The 27982-nt window shown below is 42.8% G+C and overlaps 1 protein-coding gene and 1 long non-coding RNA gene across 19 annotated transcripts in view; one reads left to right on the top strand and one right to left on the bottom strand.

Moving 5' to 3' along the window:
* ASPRV1 (aspartic peptidase retroviral like 1) overlaps positions 1-27982 on the top strand; it is a 107192-nt gene that overhangs the window by 24792 nt on the left and 54418 nt on the right. For 11 of the 18 annotated variants that reach the window (XM_088026478.1, XM_088026482.1, XM_088026483.1 and 8 more), the window contains exon 1: positions 14088-14194. The gene's annotated coding sequence lies outside the window, so the exon portion shown is untranslated. Of the gene's footprint in view, positions 1-5448; positions 5585-7469; positions 7669-7771; positions 8406-14087; positions 14195-27255; positions 27379-27982 lie in introns of those variants that run through there. The other 7 variants (XM_088026479.1, XM_088026491.1, XM_088026475.1 and 4 more) reach the window with 6 other exon arrangements.
* Positions 11050-18480, bottom strand: LOC114218906 (uncharacterized). Its single transcript, XR_003611267.2, has 3 exons — positions 18364-18480; positions 17534-17633; positions 11050-12825 (listed from the first exon to the last, which is right to left on the bottom strand). It is a non-coding gene; the product is annotated as an uncharacterized LOC114218906 (long non-coding RNA).

Here is a 27982-nt window from a genome sequence, read left to right on the forward strand (position 1 = left end):
AGATACTAGTTGAATAGGGATGCATGGGTGGCTCAGTCGTTAAGTATCTGCTTTTGGTTCGGGTCATGATCCCAGGGTCCTGGGATCGAGCCCCGTGTCGCTTCGGGCTCCCTGCTCAGCAGGGAGCCTGCTTCTCCCTCTCCCACTCTCCCTGCTTGTGTTCTCTCTCTCTCTGAGAAATAAATAAAATCTTAAAAAAAAAAGATACTAGTTGAATAAATTGTAGTAAATATTGCCATATTATGTTGCTGTTAAAAAGAATGAGACATACAGGCAGGTACACACACACACCCTGATATGGAACAATCTCTAAGATCCGTTATTAAGAGGAAACTAAGGCAAAGTGCAGAATAGTGTTTGTGGCATGCTAGTATTAGTATTTGTGTGAAAAGGGGGGAGGATTCTATCTACTTATTGTACCCAGATTACCTCTTGTTTGTTTTGTTTTTGTTTTGTTTTTAAAGATGTATTTATTTGAGAGAATGTGCATGTATGAGAGACAGAGAGAAAGTGGGGGGAGGACCAGAGGGAGAGGGAGAGAATCTCTAGCTGATTCCCCACTGAGCACGGAGGGCCCAATGTGGGGTTCAGTCTCATGACCCTGAGATAATGACGTGAACTGCAATCAAGAGTTGGATGCTTAACTGACTGAACCACCCATACACCCCAAGTTTTATAATGTTTTAAGTACTTTGCTTTACCCTATAAATATCCTGAAAAGTTGAATGTAAATGTGTGTGTGTGTGTGTGTGTGTGTGTGTGTGTGTGTGTGTGTGTGTGTGGTGTGGTGTGGTGTGTGTATCAACAGGGATGGGCTGGGGAAGCATCAAGTTGTATCTCTAAACTTCACAGGAAAGAGGAAGAAGGAAGGTCCTTTTTGTCTAGTGAATGATCCCTAACTTAATATATTTGGACTTTTGTGTATGACATTTTTCTTGAAGTAAAACACATCTCTACTGAGAATGGAACAAAAAAAGAGGAGATTGTGTTTGAAATTGAAGATACCTGTGTATGTCAGGATACCCACTATTTGTCTCTACTTCCTGTTCATGCACTAGAAATCTTGGAGTCCCCCTTTTATAGTCTGTTTCCTGTGTGTTGATTTTGTCTTTCCAAATGGAGTAAATTCTTTTTTTTTCCTTTAAGTTTTTATTGTTATGTTAATCACCATACATTACATCATTAGTTTTTGATGTAGTGTTCCATGATTCATTGTTTGTACATAACACCCAGTGCTCCATGCAGAACGTGCCCTCTTTAATACCCATCACCAGGCTAACCCATCCCCCAACGCCCCTCCCTTCTAGAACCCTCAGTTTGTTTTTCAGAGTCCATCATCTCTCATGGTTTGTCTCCCCCTCCGATTTACTCCCCTTCATTCTTTCCCTCCTGCTATTTTCTTCCTCTTTTTTTTTTCTTAACATATATTGCATTATTTGTTTCAGAGGTACAGATCTGTGATTCAACAGTCTTGCACAATTCACAGTGCTCACCATGGCACATAGCCTCCCCACTGTCTATCACCCAGCCACCCCATTCCTCTCACCCCCCCACCACTCCAGCAACCCTCAGTTTGTTTCCTGAGATTAAGAATTCCTCATATCAGTGAGGTCATATGATACATGTCTTTCTCTGATTGACTTATTTTACTCAGCATAACACCCTCCAGTTCCATCCACGTCGTTGCAAATGGCAAGATCTCATTCCTTTTGATGGCTGCATAATATTCAAATGGAGTAAATTGTTGAAGGTGGGAGGCATATCTTATTATATCTTATAGTGACAAGCATAATAGAAGTTGCTCAGTAACTACATATTCAAGGAAGAAAAGAGAGAGGTGGAGAGAGAAAGAAAGAGGCTCCTCTGTCAAAGAGATGATTGCTTTTGGATTTTCTCTGACTTGTTCTCTTTACTAGTAAAGAATTTCTTCCACTTGTAGACTCAGTGTGTTGGAGGATTTCGTGTGTGTGTGTGTGTGTGTGTGTGTGTGTGTGTGTGTGTGTGTGTGTGTGTGTGTGTGTGTGTGTGTGTGTGTGTGTGTGTGTGTGTGTGTGTGTGTGTGTGTGTGTGTGTGTGTGTGTGTGTGTGTTCCCTGCTGAAAGCCCAGGAAAGAGCACAAGCTGGAATGGGGTATGAAGGCTGTTGACCTAATGGTGTGTAATGAGACTTCTGTTTTGTATCCCTGAGGAGAATCTCAGATTTCTGACCTGTTCCTAATTTCAAGCTTGGGTATTCAACTGTCAGCAGGGCAACTGGACCTGTATGTGCCATAGACTTCCTAAACTTAGTAGCATGTGGTAGGAATGTTTGATTAAAGTGATTTGTCGTTTTTGGTGAGAGTATGTGAAAACTCTTAACACTGGGCCTTGTATATTGTTGGTATCCAAGAGGTGACAGAGAGTATGTGAGAAATATTTTGAAACTGTTAAGGTCCCCAGCCTCTGTTCACATGCCTCCTACTCTCAGGCTAAATAGGGGATAAAAACATGGATTCCACCTTTGGGAATTTGCCAATTCCTTATTGGTGGCTTTATGTTCAGGCAAGAAGTGTAATTGGCTTCCACATATCTGACAGCAAGTATATCTGGGCCCTGTTCACCAGGTTACTCAAAACCTTACCCCAGACTGAAAACGTCACCTTGGGCAACATTCTTGGTAGGGACCTAGGCTTGAGCATTTCAGTAGGGAAGGCTGTGAATCTCTAGGGTAGTCATGCAAGGTGTTGAGTGTATGGGATTGGACATGAGTTTAACTTAGCCAGGATAGATTGTGGGGTGTAGCTATGGAGGAAGGGATAAAGTAGGGAGTAAAATGGGCTCAGCTCTGTGTCATTTCTTCTCCTAGGAAGATGTAGGCACTTGTGTGCCAGGGGCAGAGCTCTGGACTGCTGTGGCTAGTCACTTCCCTTTGAGAGTCAGTCTTACCTCTGGCTGCCCTGCAAGGCATTTGGGGTTTAGAAGATGAAACAGGGAATCTGAATCAGATAGCCTTGCTTCAAATCTTTTTTTTTTTTTTTTTTTAAGATTTTATTCATTTGAGAGAGAGAGCACAAGTAGTAGGAGGAGAGGCAGAGGGAGATGGAGAAGCAGACCCCCTGCCTAGCTGGAGCCCGACAATGGGACATGAGACTCAATCCCAGTACCTGGAGATCAAGACCCAAGCTGAAGGCAGACGCCCAACCATCTGGGCCATCTAAGCGTCCCAGCTTTGCTTCAAATCTTATAGATCTGCAAGGAGGAAGTGTGTGTCCTAGGATCTGTTTCCCATGTGCTGAAATAAGGAATCCCATCCAGGTGTATGGAGGTTTCCCTCCATTCTTCTTAGGCCCCTTCAGCTTGCCTTGATCTTAAGCTTTTATCCTTTTTGCACTATCACTGGCCTGGCATCTGGAAAGAGGAGGGAGAAGGGTGAGGAAGGAAGGGGAGAGTTAAAGAACTTGTAGGGGTAGGTGGATTTTTGGTCCTTACATCCTTTCTGGAACAAAGTGTAGGGGGTGGCTCACTTGATTGGGATCTGACTTTTTTTTTTTTTAAGATTTTATTTATTTTTTGACGGAGAGAGACAGCGAGAGAGGGAACACAAGCAGGGGAATGGGAGAGGGAGAAGCAGGCTTCCAGCAGAGCAGGGAGCCCGATGTGGGACTGGATCCCAGGACCCTGGGGTCATGACCTGAGCTGAAGGCAGAGGCTTAACCATCTGAGCCACCCAGGCACCCCAAGCATCTGACTTTTGATTTTAGCCCAGGTCTTGATCTCGGGGTGTGGAGCCTGTTTGGGATTTGCTCTCTCTCTCCCTCTGCCCCTCCCCCCCAAGAAATAAATAGATGAAAGTGTAGGTGTGGGGAAAAGGATGAACACGGTGGAGAACAAATAAAGGCTACTGGCACCACTGGTCTGCAGTCAGCCCGGACCCTTGGTTGGTATTATCAAATTCTTCCTGTGTTGTTCCTCTATCCCATTTAAGGCATAAGCATGTATACACATGTAATTTCATATCAATGGAATCATACCATAATACTGTTTTTTTCTTTATACCATTTTGTAATCTTTTTTCACCTTTTCCCCCGCTTTACTGAGATATAATTGGCATATAACATTGTGTAAGTTTAGGGTGTACAATATGATGATTTGAAACACATACATATTTTTAAATTATTATCACAATATGGTTAACACATCCATCACCTGACATAGTTCCCTGTTTTTTGTGTGTGTGGTGAGAATCTTCTCTCATTTTGTAGTTTGTTGTAGACTCCTTATGTAAATAAATGTAGAATAAATGGCTAAATTATATTTTAATGTGAGGATGTATCACAATGCTTTTTATTTTTTATTTATTTATTTATTTATTTTTAAGATTTTATTTGAGAGAGAGAGAGAACGAGAGATAGAAAGCACGAGAGGGAAGAGGGTCAGAGGGAGAAGCAGACTCCCTGCCGAGCAGGGAGCCTGATGTGGGACTCGATCCCAGGACTCCAGGATCATGACCTGAGCCGAAGGCAGTCGCCTAACCAACTGAGCCACCCAGGCGCCCTTATATTTTAATATTTAATCTGTTCATCTTATCTCTTATCTATGGGGCTTTCCCTGACTCCCTTACTTAAAATTGTAGCAAACCCCCTTTCTTTCCTGTCTACCTTCTCTCCTTTATTTTTCTCTAGCATTTAACACCCCTTGATATACTGTATACTTTTCTTATTTGTTTATTGCCCAATACCTTCCATTAGAATGTAAGCTCCATGAAGACAGATTTCTTTTTCTTCTTTTTTTATTCACTGCTTTCTAGCTGTTACGTAGGACAGTTCCTGGTTGGTATTCAGTAAATATTTGTTGAATGAACGAACTTGTTGGACTTTTGGTGTATTTGTTGGACTTTTTATTTGCAGTATTTTTTTTTTAAGTGATCTCTGCACCCAGTGTGGGGCTCACACTCAGGACCCTGAGATCAAGAGTTGCATACTCTATTGACTGAGCCAGCCAGGTGCCCCTATTTGCAGTATTTTTGTTATTATGTACGTTCTGTGATAAACACCCTGTATATAATCTTTGTACACTTGTCTACTTATCTCCTTAGGATAAATTCTAAGAAATAGAATGGATCAGTTAAAGGATATGCACATTTAAATTTTTTTTTTTTAAGATTTTATTTATTTATTTGACAGAGACACAGCAAGAGAGGGAACATAAGCATGGGGAGTGGCAGAGGGAGAAGCAGGCTTCCCACTGAGCAGGGAGCCCAGTGCGGGGCTCGATCCCAGCACCCTGGGATCATGACCCAAGCCGAAGGCAGATGTGTAACAACTGAGCCACCCAGGTGCCCCCACATTTAAAATGTTGATTCATGGAACCAACTACCCTTAAGAATGTTAACTTCTACCAATAGCACATGAGAGTGCCTACACTGTCAGTAATACTGGGTTGTATGTTTTTCATCTTTCCCATCTGACAGGTGAAAAGTGGTCTTGTCACTATAATATGGTAGTTGAGAGTGTGACTCTGATAGATGTGATGTGATACGGTATGTGACTCTGGAGCCAGCCTACGGGGGCCTGAATTCTGACTCAGCCGTAACTGTGTGGCCTTGGGTAAGTCATTTAATTTCTCTTTCTCAGTTTCATCTTTGATAAGGTAAGCATAATGATAACACCTGTTTCAGGAAGAATAAGTCAATTAATTTAAATAAAATGCTTCAAATAGTAATGGAGACATGTCACTCAATAAGTATGACTTAATAATTTTTTTTATATTAAAAGATTGAACATCTTTTCAAATGTGTTTTGGTATATTTTTTGAGTCACTTATTCATGTCTTTTTTTTTTAAGATTTTATTTACTTTTTGACAGAGAAAGAGACAGCGAGAGAGGGAACACAAGCAGGGGGAGTGGGAGAGGGAGAAGCAGGCTTCTAGCGGAGCAGGGAGCCTGATGCAGGGCTCGATCCTGGGACCCCAGGATCATGACCTGAGCTGAAGGCAGACGCTTAACCGACTGAGCCACCCAGGCGCCGCACTTACTCATGTCTTTTGCATATTTTCCCAGTAATATTTTCTTAATGACTTGTAAGAGGTAAAGTGTTGACTATAATATAGCAGAAATGTTCCTAGTTTGTCATTTGTCTTTTGACTGTGTTTATGCAGTTTTTTTTTCTTGGGAAGTTTTACATTTTTAGGTAGTCAAAATCTTTTTTTTTTTTTACGGTTTTTCCTGCTGCTAGGCCAGTATTTAGAACAGGCATATCTCCTTACCTCAAAAATATAAAAAATAGTTATTCATTCTCTTTGAGTACTTGGTGTGTGTGGGCACACGCATGCGTGCTTTTAAATCTTTAAATTTAATCTTTAAATCTTTGATCCTTCTGGAATTTATTTTGATATGAAGATAGCAGATGAGATCTGGCTCTATTTCTTTCCATTTGTGTACTGTCCCAGACCTATTTATTAAAGAAGAAAGACCAGGAGCCTTTAATCTTTTCTCCCCTCCCCTAATCTGAAAGTAAGATATCCTCGAGATAGGAGGTCTCCATTTCAGAGAATGAATTTCGTGTTTGGACTCAGTCATTCAGTTGCTAAGCTATGGGATGAATATGCTATGTAAAGCAGTTTGGGATCAGAACTCACGGTTTGACTAAGCAGTGAAACTGCTGCATTCACTAGGGTAGCTTCTCTGCTGGCTCTTCTCTGGAGGCTTCTTCTAAATGGATCTTAGTTTGAGGACTGCTTTGAAGGGGCCATTGTTAGTTTGGAATGATAAGTTCTGTGTTCTTTTTTTTTTAAAGATTTATTTGACAGAGAGAGAAACAGCAAAAGAGGGAACATAAGCAGGGGGAGTGGGAGAGGGAGAAGCAGGCTTCCCGCCAAGCAGGGAGCCCAGTGCGGGGCTTGATCCCAGGACCTTGGGACCATGACCTGAGCTGAAGGCAGATGCTTAACCGACTGAGCCACCCAGGCACCCCAAGTTTTGTGTTCTTAAAAAACAAATGAAGTGATTATAGTGGATATTTCCTCACTCCAGCCTGAGAGTATTGGTAGGGTATTGATGAGGGGGTATCGAATGGTAATGAACACATTGTGTTCTACCTGTGCCCTCATCAGCTCTTTTTTGGAACTCTTGTCCCATCTAGTTTCTTCCCTCTAATTCAAGATGGAGGGAGAGTGATTCCTATATGACGGAGTGTTCATATATCCCATGGCAGCTGTCATTTGCCAAAGATGTCAAAGAAGGGTAGCTGACTCTTACATGGCATATGCTTTGTGCCAGCAGCTGTTCCAAGCACCTTACTTATATGAGGTTTTTATGAGATTGGTGCTCTGTACTAGGTTGAATAGTGTCCTCCCCAAATTTCATGTCCACCCAGAACCTATGAATGTGATCTTATTTGGAAATAGGATCCTTGTAGATGTAATCAAGTTAAGATGAAGTCATAGTGGATCAGGTTGGGCCCTAATCCAGTGACTGGTGTTCTTATATGAAGAGGGAGATACAAAGAGGGAAGACATCTGTGTGAAGATGGAAGCAGAGATTGGAGTTGTGCTGCCGCAAACCAAGGAATGTCAAGAATTACTGGCAACTACCAGAAGCTGGAAGAGGCAAAGAAAGATTCTTCCCTGGAGCCTTCACAGAGAGCATGGCTCTGCTGAAACCTTGATTTTGGACTTCTAGCCTGCAGAACTGTGAGAGAATAAATGTCTTTTGTTTGAAGTCACCCACTTTGTAGTGTTTGTTATAGCAGCCCTGAGAAACCAACACATACTCTTTTATTACCTCCATTTTCAGATAAGGAAACAGGCCCAGAGAGATCAGATACTTTGAGATCTGTCTAGGCCACTGCTCTGCTGGCTGTGCACTTACTCTGAAGTTCCTGATGTTGCAGTTGTCAGCTCGGCACCTTCACCATGGCTGTCACACCTTCTGGTAGTGCTGGGACTGAGCTGTTGGAATGGCTCCTTCCCTAACACAGCAGGCCACAGCCTTTCCCCATTCTTGCCCATTTCATGCCCTAAAGCAGAAACTCCTCTCAGAGGCTTCTGGCTGTAATCTGATCATTTCAGCAGATTGCTTCATGACCCCACTCTTCCAGGTGAAATCAGGCTTTTATTTTTCATTTCCATGCAATGTCAGAGAAATGTGGGTAACGGTTGTGGGGAGGGTCACTTAGCTTCTTCTGGCAATTATTTTTATGTTTCCCATTTTTGGCCTGCTATACTTCCTAGAATTTCTGTCAGTAGACAACTCAAGTCGTGGTTGTTTTTGGAGCTTCAGGATGTCACACACAGCTCACGTCACACATATCACAGTTCATGGCTGTGAGCAGAGAAGGAGCAGCATCATGACTGCATTGACTCTGAGGGCCCTGGTCACCTGTTCTTGATAAGCCCAACACACCACAGTGGCTCTCTTCTCTGCCAAAGTGAGTGGGGGGATAAGGATGTTATCTGACCCAGCCCATCCCCCTGAACAGCTTCTTGTTTGCCCATGGCCTCTTTTGCTGGCATCCCAGAAGGGATCTCTTCCCTTTGCATCCCATTGCTGGCTGCAGAATCTTGCCTTCTTTCCAATATGAACTTTTTGCTTTGGATCCTGCTCTTACTCTTTTTTTTTTTTTTTTTTACTTATTTTTTTGAGAGAGAGCACGAGAGAAAGCATGAGCAGGGGGAGGAGAAGAGGGAGAGGGACAAGCAGACTGCGCTGAACGCTGAGCCTGAGGTGGGGTTCAATCCCACAACCCTGAGGTGGTGACCTGAGCTGAAACCAGGAGTCAGACACTCAACCCACTAAGCTACCCAGGCACCCCAATCCTGCTCTTCTTTTTTTTAAGATTTTATTTATTTGACAAAGACACAGCGAGAGAGGGAACACAAGCAGGGGGAGTGGGAGAGGGAGAAGCAGGCTTCCCACTGAGCAGGGAGCCCGATGTGGGGCTCCATCCCAGGACGCTGGGATCATGACCTGAGCCAAAAGCAGACTCTTAACGAGTGAGCCACCTAGGCACCCCTCCTGCTTTTATTCTTAACTCTCACTAGACTGAGCTCCAGGAACTCAGGAACCATATTTGTTTTGTTTGCCGCTGTATCCCAGGACTGAGCAAAGACCTGACACTTCTCTAGCTCCTCAAGAAGTGTTTATTGAATGAAGAATTGAATATTGACCTTGAAGCTTTGGAATCCTGGTTTTTCTTGCTTCTTGATAAAGCCAAGGACCAGATTAAGAACTTCAGAGGCCTAAGCAATAGAAAGATTATGATGTCCCTCATATTTTCAGCCCTCAGTATGTATTTCAAAAAACAATATTAAACACAAAATCAGTATAAGGAAATCCAGTGAAGTATAAGGAAAATCCAGCAAAATTCTGTTTTTTACCATGGTGACTAATTAGATAAATAGAATTTAAAACATTTGCTATTACTGTCTCTTCTTTGCCAGTTCTCTAAGCACATGCTTTGGGATAATCCTGCCTGGACCAGTCCTTTCCTCCCCTCGGACTTCACCTTCATTTCCTCTTCATTTCATCTGCTAAAGTTGCCAGCCAGTTCCTTTCACCCCATAGGGGTGTCTGGCTCCTGAGACCCCAGCCAAGCCTAAATGCCCCAGGTTCCCTGGGGGTTTGCCAAGAAAGTCAAGTAGAACATGCACACTGCTAAAGAGTACCTCAGAGAACTTCCATGCTGAATTGTGATTTATAGTCAGCATAGCACATTGTGCCAAGTGATTACACTTGGGCCATTTTTAGTTGTAATAATCTGCTCCTGTGATCCTGTATGTCCAGACCAGAAATGTTCCTTTGGTCCTTCTTCCTGGATCACTGAGAAGTCAAGACGTAGTCCCACTCTGCCATCTGTATTAATCTGGCTTTGTTGAAACCAGAGAAGCAAGGTATTCTGGAAGTGTAGAGCCCAGGCCTTCTACAGGCTATTCCAAAGCTGTGACTGTAATCAAATCTGTTGCTGTTTCATTTCAAAGAGCTTAAAATAGTGTTGGAAACCTCCCAGGAAAAAAGCACCACTGTAACTTCTTGGCTAAGGAAGGGGTGTGTGTTGGCCAGAGCAGAAGCGATAGCCAAGGCTCCCAAGTTCCTTTCTGGACCTGTTGATTTTAGGTGTGATATTTGGCAATCAGATGCTGTCCTATACCTCTGATGGTTCATCTTCAGCACAGAGAGTGATGTGGGCCATGCTTGTAGAGAGAGAGGCTGACATTGGTCCCCTGTGATCTAGGGGAGCCTCATCATTAGATGTCATTTCTTTCATTTGAATTTCTAGTTCTTTTTAACAATTTTTTAAAGATTTTATTTATTTTTAAAAAATATTTATTTATTTGACAGAGAGAGAGAGAGAGAGCAAAAGCAGGAACAAAAGTAGGGGGAGTGGGAAAGGGAGAAGCAGGCTTCCTGCTGAGCAGGGAGCCTGATGCGGGGCTCGATCCCAGGACTCTGGGATCATGACCTGAGCTGAGGGCAGACGCTTAATGACCGAGCCACGGAGGCGCCCCAAGATTTTATTTATTTAGTGAGAGTGAGTGAGGGGAGAGGCAAGAGAGAGGGAGAGAGAAAATGTCAAGTAGATTCTACATTGAGCACAGAGTCCAGCGTGGGGCTCCATCTCACCACCCTGAGATCATGACCTGAGCCGAAATCAAGAGTCCAACGCTTAACCGACTGAGCCACCCAGGAACCCCTAATTTAAAAACTTTTTAAAGGTTTTTGTTAAGTAATTTCTGTACCCAGTGTGGAGCTCAAACTCACAACCCTGAGATCAAGAGTTGCATGTGCACTGAGCCAGCCAGGCACTCCTCTAGCTCTTCTTTTTAATGTAGAAATCCTTCCCCTCCCCCACAGAATTAATATAAGATTAATATCATCTACATTTTACTTGAATTTATTTCATCAGAATTGCTTTCCTTTTAGTGGTGTTGTAATTAGATCAGTTCTTTTTTTTTTTTGTTTTTATTTATTTATTCTTTTTTTTTTAAAGATTTATTTATTGAGAGAGAGTGTGCATGAGTAGGGGGAGGGAGACAAGCAGACTCCCTGCTCAGCAGGGAGCCTCATGTGGGGCTTGATCCCAGGACTCAGAGATCATGACCAGAGCTGAAATTAAGAGTCGGACGCTTAACCGATGGAGCCACCCAGGCAGCCCTAGATCAGTTATTCTAAGGGATGGGAATTTCAGTAGGGTTTAGGAAAAGAGGGTTAGGTTTGTGTGGGGCACACACCTTGGCCTTGGACAGCCAGAGAGTAACATTAGGGCACCAATGTGCATGATGAGCCAAATAGGGGAGAACAAACTCCTATCCCTGGAGAACCAGACATATATTAGATGCTTTTCATATATTTTCTTATTTAATTATCATAATGCAAACCAATGAAGTATCATTTTCACTTTTGCACATGGGCAAGCTGAAAGTCAAAGAAGTTATGTAACTTGTCCAAGGTCAGACAGCTAATAAAAGGCTGAGCTAGGATTTATTTCTCCTCAGGTCTGTCCAGTTCCAAAACCCATGCTGTTTTCACAGAGCTCTTCTGTCTCTGACAAGATTTAGGGAAAGGAGAGAAGATGGAGAGATGACATCTTTCTCTACCTCACAGTTTTACTCGTTGAGACGTGTTTAGCCAGAGCAACCTGTTTATAGAATGCTAGGTTCTATATATAGAGATGCTGCAACAACATATGTGGGAAGGATACCAGTTGGCTGTAGGGGAGGATTTAAAAAAAGCCTTTGTTCTTTACCTCTGAGTTTTCATTGCAGTGTAATCCACAAGTGTCAAAACACCACTGGTAACTCTGGTTTACTGCTTAAGAGTCCCTGTCCTATTCTCCAAATAAAATTTGTTGATATGTCCCAAGGAGTAAGCCATGATGGGGGCAGAGGTGAGGGTGTGGTGTGCCCTTACTGTATGTTCTGGAGCTGGTGACACCTGTTACGTGACTATTATAGTGAATTATGACTGAGTAAACAAGAGGTGTCTCTCTTTTGCCTTTCTAAGGGAGACCAGATGGCATTGGGTGCTGGCCCAGGTCCAGGGGAGCCTGGCTTCTGGGCTGGCAGAGGAGACAGCTTGAGTGTGTCAGGTGATGGAATAAGAAGAGACAAGGCTGGACTGTCAAGTGGTATAATTTGAGGGGCACCGAGAATGTGTGCTGCCCCTCAAAGACTTGCTTCAGCTCTTTGCTAGTGCTTGGAATTCCACAAGTGAAATTTACTTCCCTTGATTTAAGTCTTCAAGACCCTATTAAAAATGAAGAGACTCCAGGAAGGGGTCTGATTGTGAAGCATTTTGGTCATGTGAGTGGAGGTGTGAATGAGTGTATGTGATTGATTTCTGAGAACTGAACTAAGGGACAGAGAAGAAAGGGCACTCTGCCCTAGTCAAAGGGACAGGAAGGAGAAACTATTGAGTTTGAGATAAAGGCCCTGAAAAGAGAAGTTGGGTCCCTAAAGAAACAGTTTGTGTTCTTTACAGTTTTGACTGAGAAGACAAGCAGCTGAGGGTGATGGGGATGGAGGCTGATGGGGATGATTCCAAGAGGGCGTGTTGGGTGGAGAGACTTCCCATGAGCATGCTGGGTATTCAGGCATGATGTTGTCTGGAGAACAGCTGACAGGCAGAATGTAACAAGGAGTGCAGGACCTTTGGGTCTGTGGTTTGCTGTGATGTCCTCAGACAAGACCGGCACAGATCTTAGGAAGTGGGAGGCAGCTTCCCAGAAGTGATGTAAAATGGTGGCGCAAAAGAGGTTGCTGATGACAACATGGGCAGGGCACTTCCTCAGAGGCTGCTGGTCGCAGGCAACTTCTGGTTTTGATTTCCCAATGTGCTGTGCTGAGATAGGGCTTAACCAGAAAGCAAAATATGCCATGTCAAAAGCAATGACAAAGCATTTGGGGTGTCCACGCAAAGGTACGGTTCCCTCTTGTCCACTAACTTTCTGGAGCCAAAATAGCTAATCCAGAGGCTGCCCGAATAGCATCTGTGATTCAGATCTACAACTTTTTTGGCCTGAATTCCTGCAAAGAGAGCCTTTCTAGTTGACTGTTCTTCATCATTCATCTAGCACTGCTTTCCAACAGCCTTTGTGATCTGAATTCTCACAGAGAATTCACAAAGACTCCTGGGGAAGTCTTTGACAGAAGCAACTCAAATCTCAGTGCCTTTTCCAGCTCCTCACAGTTGGGTTCATGGATGCCCTTCACTTCAGGCTTGAACTTCTACTCTGTCCACGTTCCTACCTTAAGTCTAGAGCATTTTGTTTTAGCTCAGACTTTTGGTTTCCATTCAGGCCTCTGGGGTCCTTCCAGCACATTTCCCTAGAAGGCTATTCTAGGAATGGTCTCCACCCCTCACCTCCTGAAGTTTGACAGGGTCTGGACCTCTCTCCTTAGTGGAATTAACACAACTCTGTAGAGTTTCTGGACGTAATATACCCCTTCATCTCTCCCCAACCATCATAGCCCCATACAGAAGATCTAGTGATGTAGCTAGATCTGCTGATCACCAGGATTTTGGAGCCAATGCCCCCAGCAGGGGGTCTCCTGGGTAGGTGTACTGTACTGTGAGTGACAGCTCTGTCCATTACTCTCTGCCTCTCCTCCATCTCACATTTATTTTGGCTTTTTCATAAGAGGATCAAGCTCTGTCCAATTGCCCTGCCTGGACCCTCTAGCCTTGTCTAGGACTATAACTCTGCTGTCAACCCCTCACCAGAGGCTGGGGTTTTTGCTTTCCAGCCTCTCTCAGGCCAGTTCCCTTCTGATACTAGAGACTCCCCTGCTCCGCCATTGCCCCTACTAGAGACTTTTCTTGCATCTAGGCTTCTGTGGATAGAGTCTTGCCCATGCACAGATCTCCCAGTTGTTGACTATCCTGAACTCTGCCTTCTACTCTTTGGGCTAATTGGATGTCATGCTAGTCTGCTCAGCTGTACTTCTGGAACAAGCTTTTTAGCTTAGTTGGGCCCTGTCCTGAATTTCATGGTAGTTCTCCAACTGCCTCTGCCTCAAAGACAGCTTTTAATATGCATTTATAAAGCTTCAAAAGGGAGAGAGTATAACATTTTCCAAACTTATTTAACTAAAGAACCATTTTTTTTTTGAAGGAATATTAAGATCTCACAGAATATGGTGTTTGGTAGAGCACAGTTTTGGAAAATATGCGGCTTTATCCTAAAGGAATGGACATCAAATGGAGGAATTCCAGGTGAAGGTAATGTCACAGTCAGTGAAAAAACACTATTTGGGGGTAGGAAATCTCTCTTGGTCTCTTCATTCAATAAATGCCTACTGAGCACCTAGTATTTACGTCTTTCTGCTGGAATCACATCATGTGTTTGATTACCTAACTGTGTGTTGTCTGCATAAGGACAGCTCTGATCTGGAGTGTAGCTCTAAGGTGGGGAAGAGGTAGGGATTCTACATTCTTTCTCCCCCATTCAGATCTTCCTCCTTCCTCCAGTTAAAACAGGAAGTAGTGAATGGGATGATGCCATCATCAGCTTCTGAGGCTGCTTTCCCCAGGTTTTACCTCTTCCAGGATTTCTCTAGCTCTCCTGAGCACCCCTTCCTTCTCACTTTGGGAGTATTCATCTCAGCATCAGTCTCAAGTCTCACTGCTAGTTCAGGATTTCGACTTCACATATGGGATCAGTGCCAAGTGGGATGGAGCTCATTCTTACGGAATGATTATGGCATTGTAAATTTTCTGCTTTGCCTGTGAAATCCCTCTTTTATAGCTCATGGGTAGTCCAGACTATTATTTTTTTCAACCCTTCAGTGGAGATAAACCCATGCACTGTAGGCAGGGCAGTCTTGCAGGTGGAGATCATTTAAATCTGGCAGGGTAGGTGACCAAGTGCCAGGAGCTCCAGCTGGCAGAGGTGGTAACCAAAGAGGAAATTAGCTGCTTCCTCTGTATGCCATTCTCAACCAGGACAGCCAGGAAAAGACCACTTGAAGCAGACAGAAATCTCTTAAGACTCCTGATTAAGAAATTTTAGGTCCTTTTGAGACCCTGATGTATGTATGTGCCTTTACTGTCATGAGTGAGATCTTTGGTTGGCCAACTTTAACTCAGTTGGATGAGCTAATCATGAAACAAACTATACGCAAAGGCTTAGCTTTGATCCTGCCCTTAGGTATGATGTTCATCCAGTAATTAGCATCCTCCTACCCACAGGCCCCACCACAGGGGCCTTGGTCCAGGGCCCATGTCCATTCCTGCCACTTCCTATGAAATGCTCCAGTTTTAACTGAAGATCAGGGAGTGAGCTCACTTACAGGAAGATCGAAAGAGGGCTTGAAATGGGCATTTAGAGGTCTTTGATAGAGCCAGTTATTTGGTTCATCTATTATAAGTATTAGTTGGCACATAACTATATAGATGTGTTAACTGTAACTTCATATAACTGTAGAAGGCTTGTTTTCCCCAACAGCCTTCCTACGTGAAGACATTTCCCAAGATTCTATCCTTAGCCTCCTCCTCTCCTCTGTCTATATACTATCCCTGGGTGATATCACCTGTGCTTATGGTTTTAGCTACCACTGATACGTCAGAAACTCTTAATTAAATCTCCCTCTCCAACCTAAATCTCTCTTCTGCATTCCAGATTCATGATGGCCAAACACTATTACCATCATAACCTGGGTGGCTCTTAGGTATTTCAAACTCAGCATGTCTCAAGCCAAATTCTATTTTTCATTATGCCATCCTCTTCCCCCTCTTCTTCTGTTCCTTCCTATTCCTATTCCTCCTTCTTTGTTCGTAGGAGTATCACTATCCAGGGTCATTAGTAAACTTGCTTCTGCATCACTCTCTTCCACTATTTCCCCACCAGGAATTAAGTAGGCTCTGAGTGTAATGTAAGATGTTTAGAATGTCCCTCCCTCCCACCCTCCCTTGCTTGTGCATGTGGACACACTCTCTCTCTCTCTCTTTTATTGGGGTTCTTGTCTACAAGGCATCTATAGTTGAATTCAATAGAGAAGTTAACAAATAGGAAAAAAACAATTAAAGGTTACACTGAGGTTCAGATTCTAGGTAAAATGGAAGTTTTGGAAAAGAATCATCTGAGAGCTGAAACCTTGAGAGAAAGCTTCATGGAAGAGATGAGAGTTGACCAAGGACACACTAAGTAGGGTAGGGACCAGAACACCTCTACAGGAGCATGTGTAATTGACACCTCCTCCACTGGTTTCTTCTGTGAATTACCACTGAACCTTATGTAGTTTGGTCCTTTTTAAAAGCTTCTGAGGATTGAGTATCCTAATGTATCGCATTAGTTAGCTGGAACCGTCTTTTCCCTTAAAAATTTGGCTCAAAGTGTCATTCTACAGCTTATAGAGAGTCTGATTCCTTCACCCAGATTCTTCAAATTCCTGGGAGCTCATGTATTTATGGTCATTCTAATTTTGAGCTCTTGCTTCCACTAAATTAGTTCAGATTATAGATGGCCTTACCATCTCAAGCATGCTGTTCCTGTTTCCATCCATATTCACCCAGATGTAGAACTCAGATATCTCCCAGGTAAAGCCTTTGTGTGCATAGCAGACTTTATTAAAGATTTAGGGTAATGTAGAGTGTTTTACATTGCCACAAAGCAAGCAACTTAAATTCTAATACTGGCTATCACTGTCCCTTAAAGTATTTTTGTCTACCTCTCCATTAGGATTTCATCATTATTCATATCACCCATGTGTATGGCTTTGGCCTCTTATAATCATATCTTTCCTCTTAAATCTTCCTAACTCTATTGCCACTAAGCATTCCAGATACTTCTTACTCTATTATGCGAAGCAATTGAATTCTCCTCTCTTCCAGACTTCCCTCCGTATGTCCAAAGCCCACTGGAATGGGTCTGCTGAGTAAAAAGTTCATCCTCTTCTTTAGCCACACAAAGTATTTGTAGAAGCTCTGATGTGTTCTTTTACATTATTTATCTCCTTTGAAAGCATTTCTTGTTTGGGGCGCCTGGGTGGTGCAGTCGGTTAAATATCTGACTCTTGGTCATGATCTCAGGGTCATGAGCTCAGGGTTGTGAGACTGAGCCCCATGTCAGGCTCCAAGCTCAATGTGGAGTCTACTTGAAATTCTCTCTCTCTCTACCTCTGCCCCTCCTGCCCATGTTTTCTCTCTCTCTAAAATAAATAAGTAAATAAAAATTTTTTTTAGAAAGGCATTTCTTGTTTTATTTTTATCTTTTTATTTTTATTTTTTAAGATTTTTATTTGGGGGGGAGAGAGAGAGAGAGCAAGTGTACAAGCAGGGAGGAGGGGCATAGGGAGAAGGAGAAGCAGGCTCCCAGCTGAGCAGGGAGCCCAGCGCAGGACTTGGGAATCATGACCTGAGCCAAAGACAGATGCTTAACCAACTGAGCCACCCACATGCCCACATTTCTTGTTTTAAATAGCATTTACTACTTTTTCTCTTTTCTTTTTTTTAAGTAAGCTCTATACCCAATGTGGGGCTTGAACTCATGATCCTGAGATACGGAGTTGCACACTCTGCCAACTTAGCCCCCCAGGTACCCGAGCATTTACTACTTCTTACCTCAGGAATGGTTTTGCTTTGAAGGATCTGTGGAGGGAAGATAAGACGATGTTCCAGGCAAGGACAACATTGTGTATATAGGTAGCAGTCTACATAAAACCTGTTGTGGGCAATGAAAAAAAATATCCAACTAGAAATAAGAATTCTTTTAAAGATTTTTTTTTTTAATTCATTTATTTGACAAAGAGATAGAGAGCACAAGCAGGGGGAGTGGCAGACAGAGGGAGAAGCAGGCTCCCCACCGAGCAGGGAGCCTGATGCAGGGCTCCATCCCAGCACCCTGGGATCATGACATGAGCCGAAGGCAGACGCTTAACCAACTGAGCCACCCAGGTGCCCTGGAAATAAGAATTTTTGTTGGTGAGCAGAGCTCAAAATTGATTAGAAAGTCCAGAAACAGATCTAGGTTTTAGTGGGAAAGGATAGTGTTTAGGGTAAATGTCTAACCATTAAAAAAAAATCCCTCTCACCTTCTACCAAAACATATTCTAGATGGATTAAAGTTTTTTAACACAAAAACTAAAGTAATAAGTGTACTTGAAAATAGTTATTTTATTTTTTAAAGATTTTATTTATTTGAGAGAGCATGAGCAGGGGGGAGGGCCAGAGAGAAAGGAAGAAGCAGACTCCCCCCTGAGCAGGGAACCCAACGTGGGGCTTGGTCCCAGGACCCCGAGACCATGACCCAAGCCGAAGAAAGATGCCCAATCGACTGAGCCACCCAGGTACCCTGAAAAGAGTTATTTTAGTATGGCACCCAAGGCAGGAACTATAAAGGAAAAAGTGCAATGTATTAGCTTAAAAGAAAAAAAAAAAGGCAAAACAAATACCATAAAAAGTAGATGACAAACTGGTTCAGAGGAGTTTTTGGGGCACCTGGGTGACTCAGTGGGTTAAGCAGCTGCCTTCAGCTCAGGTCATGATCTTGGGGTCCTGGGATGGAGCCCTGTATTGGGCTTCCTGCTCAGCGGGGAGTTTGCTTCCCCTTCTCCCTCTGTCCCTCCATACTGTTCCTGTTTTTTCTTGCACCCTCTCTCTCAAGTAAATAAATAAATAAAATCTTAAAAAAAAAAAGACTTTTCAACATACCTCAGTGTGCACAAAGCTCTTATAAATCAATAGCAAAACAAAAACAAAAAGAAAATAGGCCAAAGTCATAGAATAAATACTAATGACCTGTAAAACCCATAGAAAAAGGGTATTTACCTTATAATCTAGAAGACACAAATAGAAATGAGACATCATTTTTCAACTGATAGATTGACAAATATTAAAAATAGTATTTATTGCTGGTGAGAGTTTGAAGAAACAGGAACTCATACTCTGGGAATTCAAATTAATACAGTCTCTCTGAAGTTCTATTTGGCAATATGTATCAAATTTGAAGTACACATACTCTTTTTTTTTTAAGATTTATTTATTTGAGAGAGACCGCGTGAGTGGGGGGAGAAGTAGAGGGACAAGCAGACTCCCCACTGAGCGGGGAGCCTGACGCAGGGCTCAGTCCCAGGAGCCTGACATCATGACCTGAGCCAGCCAGATGCTTAACTCACTGAGCCACCCAGATGCTCCTGAAGTACACACATTCTTAAACCAGCAATCTGACTTCTAGGTATTTATCCCCAGGGCAATGTACAGGATATATTTATGAGGATATTTGTCACTGCAGAATTTACAAAACAATCAAAATGGCCACCAATAGGGGATTGGCCAAATAAACTGGTAAATTCATACAATGATAAATGAAGTAAATCTATAATTATTGACACATAAAGATGGCTATAATATATACATGAAAAAATAGCATATGAATCTGTTTCAGTTGAAATAAATACAGCAATAGCTATGTGTATATATTTAAAAAAATCATACAGCAGGGGCACCTGGGTGGCTCAGCCGGCTGAGTGTCCAACTCTTGTTTTTTGTTTTTTTTTTTAAAGATTTTATTTTATTTATTTGAGAGAGAGAGAATGAGAGAGAGAGAGCACATCAGAGGGGATAGGGTCAGAGGGAGAAGCAGACTCCCTGCCGAGCAGGGAGCCCGATGCGGGACTCGATCCTGGGACTCCAGGATCATGACCTGAGCCGAAGGCAGTGGCTTAACCAACTGAGCCACCCAGGCGCCCCAACTCTTGTTTTCAGCTCAGGTCATGTTCTCATGGGTCATGGGACCAAGTCCTGTGTCAGGCTCTGTGCTCAACGGGAAATCTGCTTGAAGATTCTCTCCCTTTGCCCCAAGCCCCCTTAAATCAATAAAAATAAATCTTAAAAAAATCATACAACACATTGTTAACAGAAATTATCTTTTCTGATTCAGAAAAAAAAAAGGCATTTAAAAAAGAGGGGCACCTGGCTAGCTCAGTCGATAGAACATGCGACTCTTGATCTCAGGGTTGTAAGTTCGAACCCCATGTTGGTTGTAGAGATTATTTGAAAAATAAAATCTTAAAAAAAAATAGGAAATAGATTCTGACTTGAGGGTGGTGGGTGGGCCAAAACCACAGTTATATTATGTCAAGGTGTGTGTCTGTCCTGTGAAGTTGGAAAATTACTCGTCATGATGGAAAGGGGGTAACTGGAAAGGAGAACCACTCTTCTAGAAAGGGGAGACAGGTTTTTTTCTTGGAGTTGAATTTGAAGGGCCAGAGGTACATCCAAAAGGAAGTATTCTGTAGATTGGGGATTCCCATTTAGAAGAAAAGGTACTTCTAAAGTAGAGGCAATAAGTAAGAGTGGGACTCTAGATTTGACACCCTTGAGATGTTTAGGGGAGGGGTGGTCTTATCTTGGTTCTCCCTTTCTTGTTGGTAGTCTTGACAGACCCTGGAGAGGAGTATGTGGCAGTGGTCTCAACTGGAACCTGAGAGTAGAGCTTGAGGAGAGGTAGGAGTGGGTAGTAATCACCATAATAAAACAATAGCCACAACATTATTTAAAGATCACTCTGCAATTTATGAAGGCCATTGTATAGTGACATGGCTAACACAGTCCTGTATGCTGTGCATTATTTTTTTTCTTCTTTTATATGGACACTGAATCTCAGAGAGTACAATTAGGACTCAGACTCAGGTATTCAGGCCTCAAACTCCATTTCTCATATCTCCACTTTGCATTTCTTCGAGATGGATTTTCCAAGGAGGGAAAGACTAGAGTAAAAGTGGCAGTCTGGAGCTAGGGATACCCACAGTGAAGAGGTGGAAGGAAGAGGAGGGCCAGGGGAGATACCATGCTATTCACGGTCGGCGTCCTGTCCTCTGGCCCTTGTAGGTCCTGACATTCCTCTAATCCAGAGAATGTGGGATGTTCTGTTGATTTAAGGGGGATAAAAAGTCCTAATCTGTTCATAAATAGCTTGAGGTGTTTTGGAAGTAAGGCTGGCCAGTTAGGTTAAAGCAGAGTTAGTGTGGTGGCTTAGTAGTTTATTGAATTCTGGCTTCATTTTTTGGAAAGCAATACAGTAGAAGCATATTGACTGAGCCCCATGAGGGAAGGGCTTGTCTGATTTAATTACATGAAAAAAATATTTTTGTGAAGTCATTAAGTTTGGAATCGCATGTTAATTCACTTATGCATGTATGCACTATCTAGTTGAGATCCTAAGAGGACCTGCTTTAATCAGTAGAAAATCAGAAGTTTCAAGTTACTTCAGTTTTCCAACTGACAATCATATTTATGCAATTAAATATTTTAGCTAACCCATTCTGATAGCATAAACATTAAAAGCAGTTATCTCCAGTCAGAAATTCTGAACCAGCAGGGTCCACTTTAGAGAGGTTCTTGGGCAATTGCTAGAGGGGTGTCTGCTAAGAGTTCTGCAAGGCATTCTTGCTGCCCAGTGCTTGGAGCATGTGGCCAGTCAGAAAACTGCGGTTGAATGAATGAGTGAGTAAGGAAAGGACTGAAGGAATCTTTATCTCTGAGGCATGTTGAGCTATGTAGAACAATCTTTGTACTATAGTTTGACTTGGGTGGTTCTGGGACTAGTCTCATCACTTGGATTTTGTATTAGGGAGAGAGGAAACAAGTACCATGGGAAATTTCTGCTCTGTGAGCTGGTGACTCCACAGAGGAGGGATGTTTCCCAAATCATAAGCTGGTGTCCCTTGAGTCCCAGTCACATGATCTCTCCTTCTAAAAAGATCAGGCTGCTGAGAAAGACTATGGAACAAGTGAGGAGGCCCATGGAGGTAAGAGATTTCCTATTGGCAACCTGGATCTTACCCAAAGAGGGCAGCTACTTTATAAGTCCTCTGTGGGAGGCTCTCCACCACTCTTCTTCTTTTCTGCTTGGATTCTAAATCAGGAGCCTCTCTGGCTCATTGCTGGCTTTTGTGTACCCAGCCTGGCCCTGCCCTCTGGCTGTGTGCCATTGGCGATTTTTAGCCCTGCTGGAAATTACACCGTCTGTGAGGGTAAAGCAAACTGGGAGGTTCTGGCTCCGGCTCCAGAGGGACTGGAGCCTGTCACCTGGCCCTGTCCTGTGTTTCCTGGCATGCATTCCTGGCCACCTTTTTGCCCTTAGCATGGTCCTCTAAGCCCATAATTCTGCCTCAGTAAGGATTTAAGGACTGGCTTCTTCAGAGGGACTCTGGGGGGCAGGAATGTCAATGCTTTGGATGAAGCTCTTGATACCAATCTCTGTGTCCTGCTTTAGGAGAATTACTGGTCTCATGTAGATGATCTAACAGTTATGTTGGGGGTGGTTGGAATATGAAGATTCTTCAGTATCACAAAAGGATTTACCACTGGGTTTCTTTAACCTGCTTTTCAAAATTGAACCTGCTTTTCAAAATAAAATTTGATTTTCACACTGTAAGTAGTGTGGAGTTATTTACATTAAAAAACCTTTGAGGGGCACTTGGGTGACTCAGTTAGTTAAGCATCCCACACTTGATTTCAGCTCAGGTCTTGATCCTAGGGTCCATGCTGGGTGTGGAGCCTACTTAAAAAAAAAACAAAAAACTTTTGAGATTTTCTAGGCAAACTTCCTTGTTTCAGATATGAGCAAACTTTGGGAGGTCCAACAAGGGCAAAGCTGTGCCTTTGTTGAGGAGCTGACTTTCAGATTATCTGAAAGGAATTGAAGCAGAGGGGAGCAGACATTGTGTGAGAGGAAGTCTCAGTCCCTCCGGGAGGAGCATATCTTGGGGGTATTTTTTAGGTGAGGGAGTGGAAAGATGCATTCCTTCCCCTTGAATGCCCTGCTCACAACCCTTAGATTGGGTAATTCCTGCCTCATTGACTTTTACCTTAGTCCTTTCGGATTGAACCCAAAACGACATGGTAATACCTCAGTATTTGAAACTTTGCAAGGTACATTTAAGTAAGTGAAAACTTAAATTATAGGATATGAGTGACTGAATGTAACTTTATTAAATTCAGTGTGTGAAAAAAGCCTTATATTAAGTTAGCAAAATGTCAGTAGAGGTTCTTTAGGTGGCCTGATTTAATTAGTTGATTAGGTTGATTAGATTAGATTAGAATTATCTGATCTATAATAGGTACTTGTAAATTCTATTCATTTATCAAATATTTATTAACTGCAGAGAGTTGTGTGATAAGATAAAGCGGTAGGGTATGACAGATATAGACCAATGCTGTGGGAGCTCAGCGGAGAGATGGTTTCTAGTTTGTGGATCTAGAGAATCAGGATAGTTTTGGGAAAACAAACAAAACATTTCTTTGTTTTAAAGAACACTTTAAATAATCTTGCGTATACTCTAGTCAGAAGTAGTATTGATATGAAGGTAAATCTCATTTATATTATTAAAATTTATTTATTTTCATTCATATTATTAAAACTGAATAGCAACATAATGTATTTCCTTTTACAATGCTTCTTTGCTAATCTCTAAAGCAATTTTTTTCCCCAAGGAACAGACCTTTGGCAAGTAAGAGCAAGAGCAGTCCAGTCTTTTACTAGGCAGTACCTCTGCAGCTAGTGAATGGAGGCAAGGCTATGGACAGAGGCCACTCTTACAAAAGCTTATTTATGAAGTGAGGACAGTTCGTGAAGGGGCAACACAGGGCCTAGGGAGGGTTATTTATTTATTTATTTAAAGATTTTATTTATTTATTTGACAGAGACAGCAAGAGAGGGAACACAAGCAGGGGGAGAGGCAGAGGGAGAAGCTGACTCCCTGCTGAGCAGGGAGCCTAATGCGGGGCTCGATCCCAGGACCCTGGGATCATGACCTGAGCCGAAGGCAGACGCTTAACAACTGAGCCACCCAGGCGCCCCTTGGGTTTTTTATTTTTTTGAGATTGGAGCATGTCCTTGTACTATGGGAGAAAGAGCTAGTTAAGAGGGAGAAGTTGAAGATAGAAAAGAGAAATAAAAATTGAGCAGGGCCCCTGAGGGAAAGGGTCTACTGTGTCTTAAACGCTGGTGGAGAGATGAAACTTTTTTTTTTTAAGATTTTATTTATTTATTTATTAGAGAGAGAGAATGGGAGATAGAGAGCACGAGAGGGAAGAGGGTCAGAGGGAGAAGCAGACTCCCTGCTGAGCAGGGGGCCCGATGTGAGACTCGATCCCGGGACTCCAGGATCATGACCTGAGCCGAAGGCAGTCGCTTAACCAACTGAGCCACCCAGGCTCCCCGAGAGATGAAACTTGATCTGAACAAAAGACAAAGGCTACCACTGAATTTAACTCCATTACCACCACCACCACCACCACCATTTATAGCTTTCCTACCTTTTGCTAGCACTCTGCTGAGAGTTTTCAAGTCTTACTTGATAGGGACAAGGGATGTGATGGGACAGAGGGACTTGTGAACATTTGGGGGAGGTAGAAAGTTGGAGTTTCCTTCTGTTGAGCTTTGTTTTCTCTGAACAGAAGAAATTAAAGTCATCTGCTGGGAGCAGGTGGGGTAGTGGGGACAGTGACATGGCTTTTAAAAGCTGTAACTAATAGAGATCTGAAAACATGTAAGTGGATAGCTGAGTAGTGCTGAAGGCCCAGGTAATGTTGGAGATGATGACTTCCTAGAGGAAGAGCAGCCCTCATGACTTAATGGTTATTTTAGCAGTGTTCAGCAACCGAGGACGTTTGTATTCAAATAGAGGCTGTATTTTGTGATCCAAGTGGAAGACTTGGAGTCAGAGGAGTCTAGAATATTGGTGGCAAAGTGGTTGTTGTCAAGGTGGTTAAGAGAAAGGAGTGACTCCAGAGGAGGACTGATAGGCAGCGAAATGATGGGGGTGGGTGTCAAGGGGCTGGAAATCTCAGTGAAGTTGAAGAGTGAAACTGTAGAAGTAAAGACAAGGAGAGGAAGAAATACAGAAGGATACAGGAGGTCATGACGAGGCAAAAGGTCTGACTTGGAGTGTAAAGCCACACTGTGATCAAGGGGCCAAAGGTCTTGATGACCGAGAGGTCAGTAGCTGACAGCAGTGAGGAGGAGTGTAATTGTTTGGTATAGACGTTGGCAAAGGAAGGATTTTTTTGTAAGGTGGTAGGAATAATGGCTTTGAAGCCACATTGAGACAGACCATCTCTTTTTCTTCTTGGTACCACTGGGTACTGAAGAGTGATTTTATGGCAGAATCTTCATTGCCCAGAACCAAGTTCCTCAGGGAGTGCCAGGTTCCACTTACTAGGGAAGGAGGCCAGAACCATCTTTTAGGCCTACATTTTGCACAGCGTGCCTAAATAGTGTGACATTGGGGGAGAGGAGAGATATTCTGGCCAAGTGGGACAACCTCCACAAAGTACTGGGCCTTTAGGCAGAGTTTGCTGGAGTAGGGACTAAGTACTCTTTGCAGGGAAAATCCCATTTGGCCATGAGGGTTTTTTGAACTGTTCAGGATCAGATTGAGTCAGTGCTAATCTGTGAGAGGCTGAAGGGAAACTGAAGGTTTCTTGCTTAAAACTCTACAGGTCAGTAGACTCTTGAAGCTTTCTATTCCTGTGGGGTCTGGAATTTATTTTTCCTTCCACAGTGACAGTAAATAATGCCCTAAAGCCCACACAGTTTGAAAGAGTCTGGAAATATTCAGATTTTTGTTTATAAAGATGTTTTTGGGTTTTTAATGGTTCAGGATTCTTTTGACATTGTTAGTACATGATTCCAAACGTTTAATAAAGAGCCTCCAAATAGCTGGAAACAAAGTCTTTACAATTCTTTTTGCTCATTCTTTACTTGATTCATTTACACCACCGCCCTGGCCAAATGTGAATAGCTCAGAAAACGATTGCTTAATCAGCCATTTCATCACAGGAACTCAAGCAAGATTGTGTGGCGGCCAGCAGAAGAGGCTATGTGGCTCAGAGCTCGGGGTGTGCTGCTCCTGTGACAGTACTTTCGGAATCGTTTTTAACTGCTTTTGCCACATAAAAATGAGAAAGTTCTGTCTGGCAAAAGTCATAAACAAAGTTAGAAGACAGCCCACAGAATGGGAGAAAATTTTTGCAATATATGTAATAGGTGATGAATTAATATCTATAATCTATAAAGGGTTTCTAGAAATCAATAAGGAAAAGACAGACCCAATAGAAAATGGGTAAGAATACAATAGGTGAGACACAACAGAGCAAACTGTAATTTCATCTAAAAAAATGCTTATCCATTTCTTTTTTTAAAAGATTTTATTTATTTGACAAAGCACAAACAGAAGGAGAGAGAGGGAGAAGCAGGCTCCCCGCTGAGCAAGGAGCCCGATACGGGACTCGATCCCAGGACCCTGGGGTCATGACCCGGGCCGAAGGCAGCCACTTAACCAACTGAGCCACCCAGGTGTCCCAATGCTTATCCATTTCGGATGAAACTAGAATTTCATTTAAGATATGAGCACAGACTTCTCTGGATGGGAATGTTCACTGTCTTGGTAAATATCCATGAATGGGTACTATGAAATACTCTGTGGCTGTGAAAACATTTTTTTCTTCTTTTGAATGAGCACACATGTCCATGAGCAGGGGTGGGTGTTGGGGGGCAGAGAGAGAGAGAATCTCAAGCAGGCTACATGCCCAGCATGGGGCTCGATCTCACAGCCCTGAGATCATGATCTGAGCTGAAATCAAGAGTCAGACACTTAGGGCACCTGGGTGGCTCAGTCGTTAAGCGTCTGCCTTCAGCTCAGGTCATGGACCCAGGGTCCTGGGATGGAGCCCTGCATCGGGCTCCCTGCTCAGCGGGAAGCCTGCTTCTCCCTCTCCCACTCCCCGCTGCTTGTGTTCCCTCTCTTGCTATGTCTCTCTCTCTCAAATAAATAAATAAATAATCTTAAAAAAAAAAAAGAGAAAGACACTTAACCGACTGAGCCATTCAGGCACCCCAGCTGTGAAAACTTTGAAGTTAACTTTTTCTCTATCAGTGAAAGGAGCAAGTGCAGAGGAATATGAATAGAATGTTCCCATTTACTTTTTAAAAACATTCCTATTTGATTTGGAATGTATTCTGTTTTGAATTTTATAAAGGATTCCTAGAGATTAAAAAATATTTAAGGTTGTATTCTTCTAATTACAACATTAATGAATGAAATGTCAACTTTTGTCTTCCCCTTATATAAAAGATTTATCTAGTATTATAAATCTTAGTCTCTAAGAAGAATTTAGAGACTTCTCAGTACCTTTCCCTTCCCAGAAACTAAAAAAAATTCTGGAAGGAGGCTACTGGGCCATGGTGTCTACAGTTGTACTTCTTGGTGTGAGGAACAACGGAATTCAAAGCTCAGAATTATTTTTTCCTGGGATTTGATACATTTTGGTATTCACAGCCTTCTAGAGCCTTTCTGCCTCCTGCCTGTGATGCAGTGGAAGGGGCTGAGACCTCCTCTGGTTGGAAGGCGTTGATGTTCCTTCCCTTGGAAGAAAAAGGAAAATTACCTGATAAGGCCCAGGTAGGCAAGACTTATAGCCAGCCTGAGTCTTGGGAGAAAACCTGCTTCTTGCATTTGTCCTTGCCTCTTCTTTGGAGAAGCCTCTCAGCCTGTTTTAATCTTGGTCTCAGGCCCCCACCAACCTAGGTGAAAGGAAACCTTGAAGCAGATAGCTTAGTTTTGCCTATTTCACTGGAATTTGAGGCTCTAGAACTCAAGCCTGGAAACAAGAGGAATTCCATCATAGGGTGGCACAAGACCAAAAAAACCTCTTTGTCTTTCAAAGACAGGCAGCACTTTTGGGACAGAAGCACCGCTTTCCTTTATTACATTACCAGTGTCAGTAGACCCCAGTATGGGTGTGTGAGGATTGTATCAGACTAGTAACATAGGCTTTTCTGTGAGCTGGCGAGTTTACATAGAGTGGTATAATAGAAATCTATTTAAAACAAAATTGATTCCAGCCAGTTCTTTCGAAAGAGAGGTGGCCTAATTCATATTCATAGGGGGAAAAAATCATTCCATTCTCTTCACCAGTACAGAATGGTGGTGCTGAGAGAGTGAAGTTCAAAACTTCCTTTTGTTCCTCAGTGCTGGTCAGGCGTGGAACCTGGAGTAGATAGTT

Source organism: Eumetopias jubatus, unplaced genomic scaffold, assembly GCF_037043125.1.
Source record: "Eumetopias jubatus isolate StellerSeaLion01/CBP00866 unplaced genomic scaffold, mEumJub1_p1.0 scaffold_9, whole genome shotgun sequence".
In the NCBI taxonomy this organism is placed as follows: domain Eukaryota; kingdom Metazoa; phylum Chordata; class Mammalia; order Carnivora; family Otariidae; genus Eumetopias; species Eumetopias jubatus.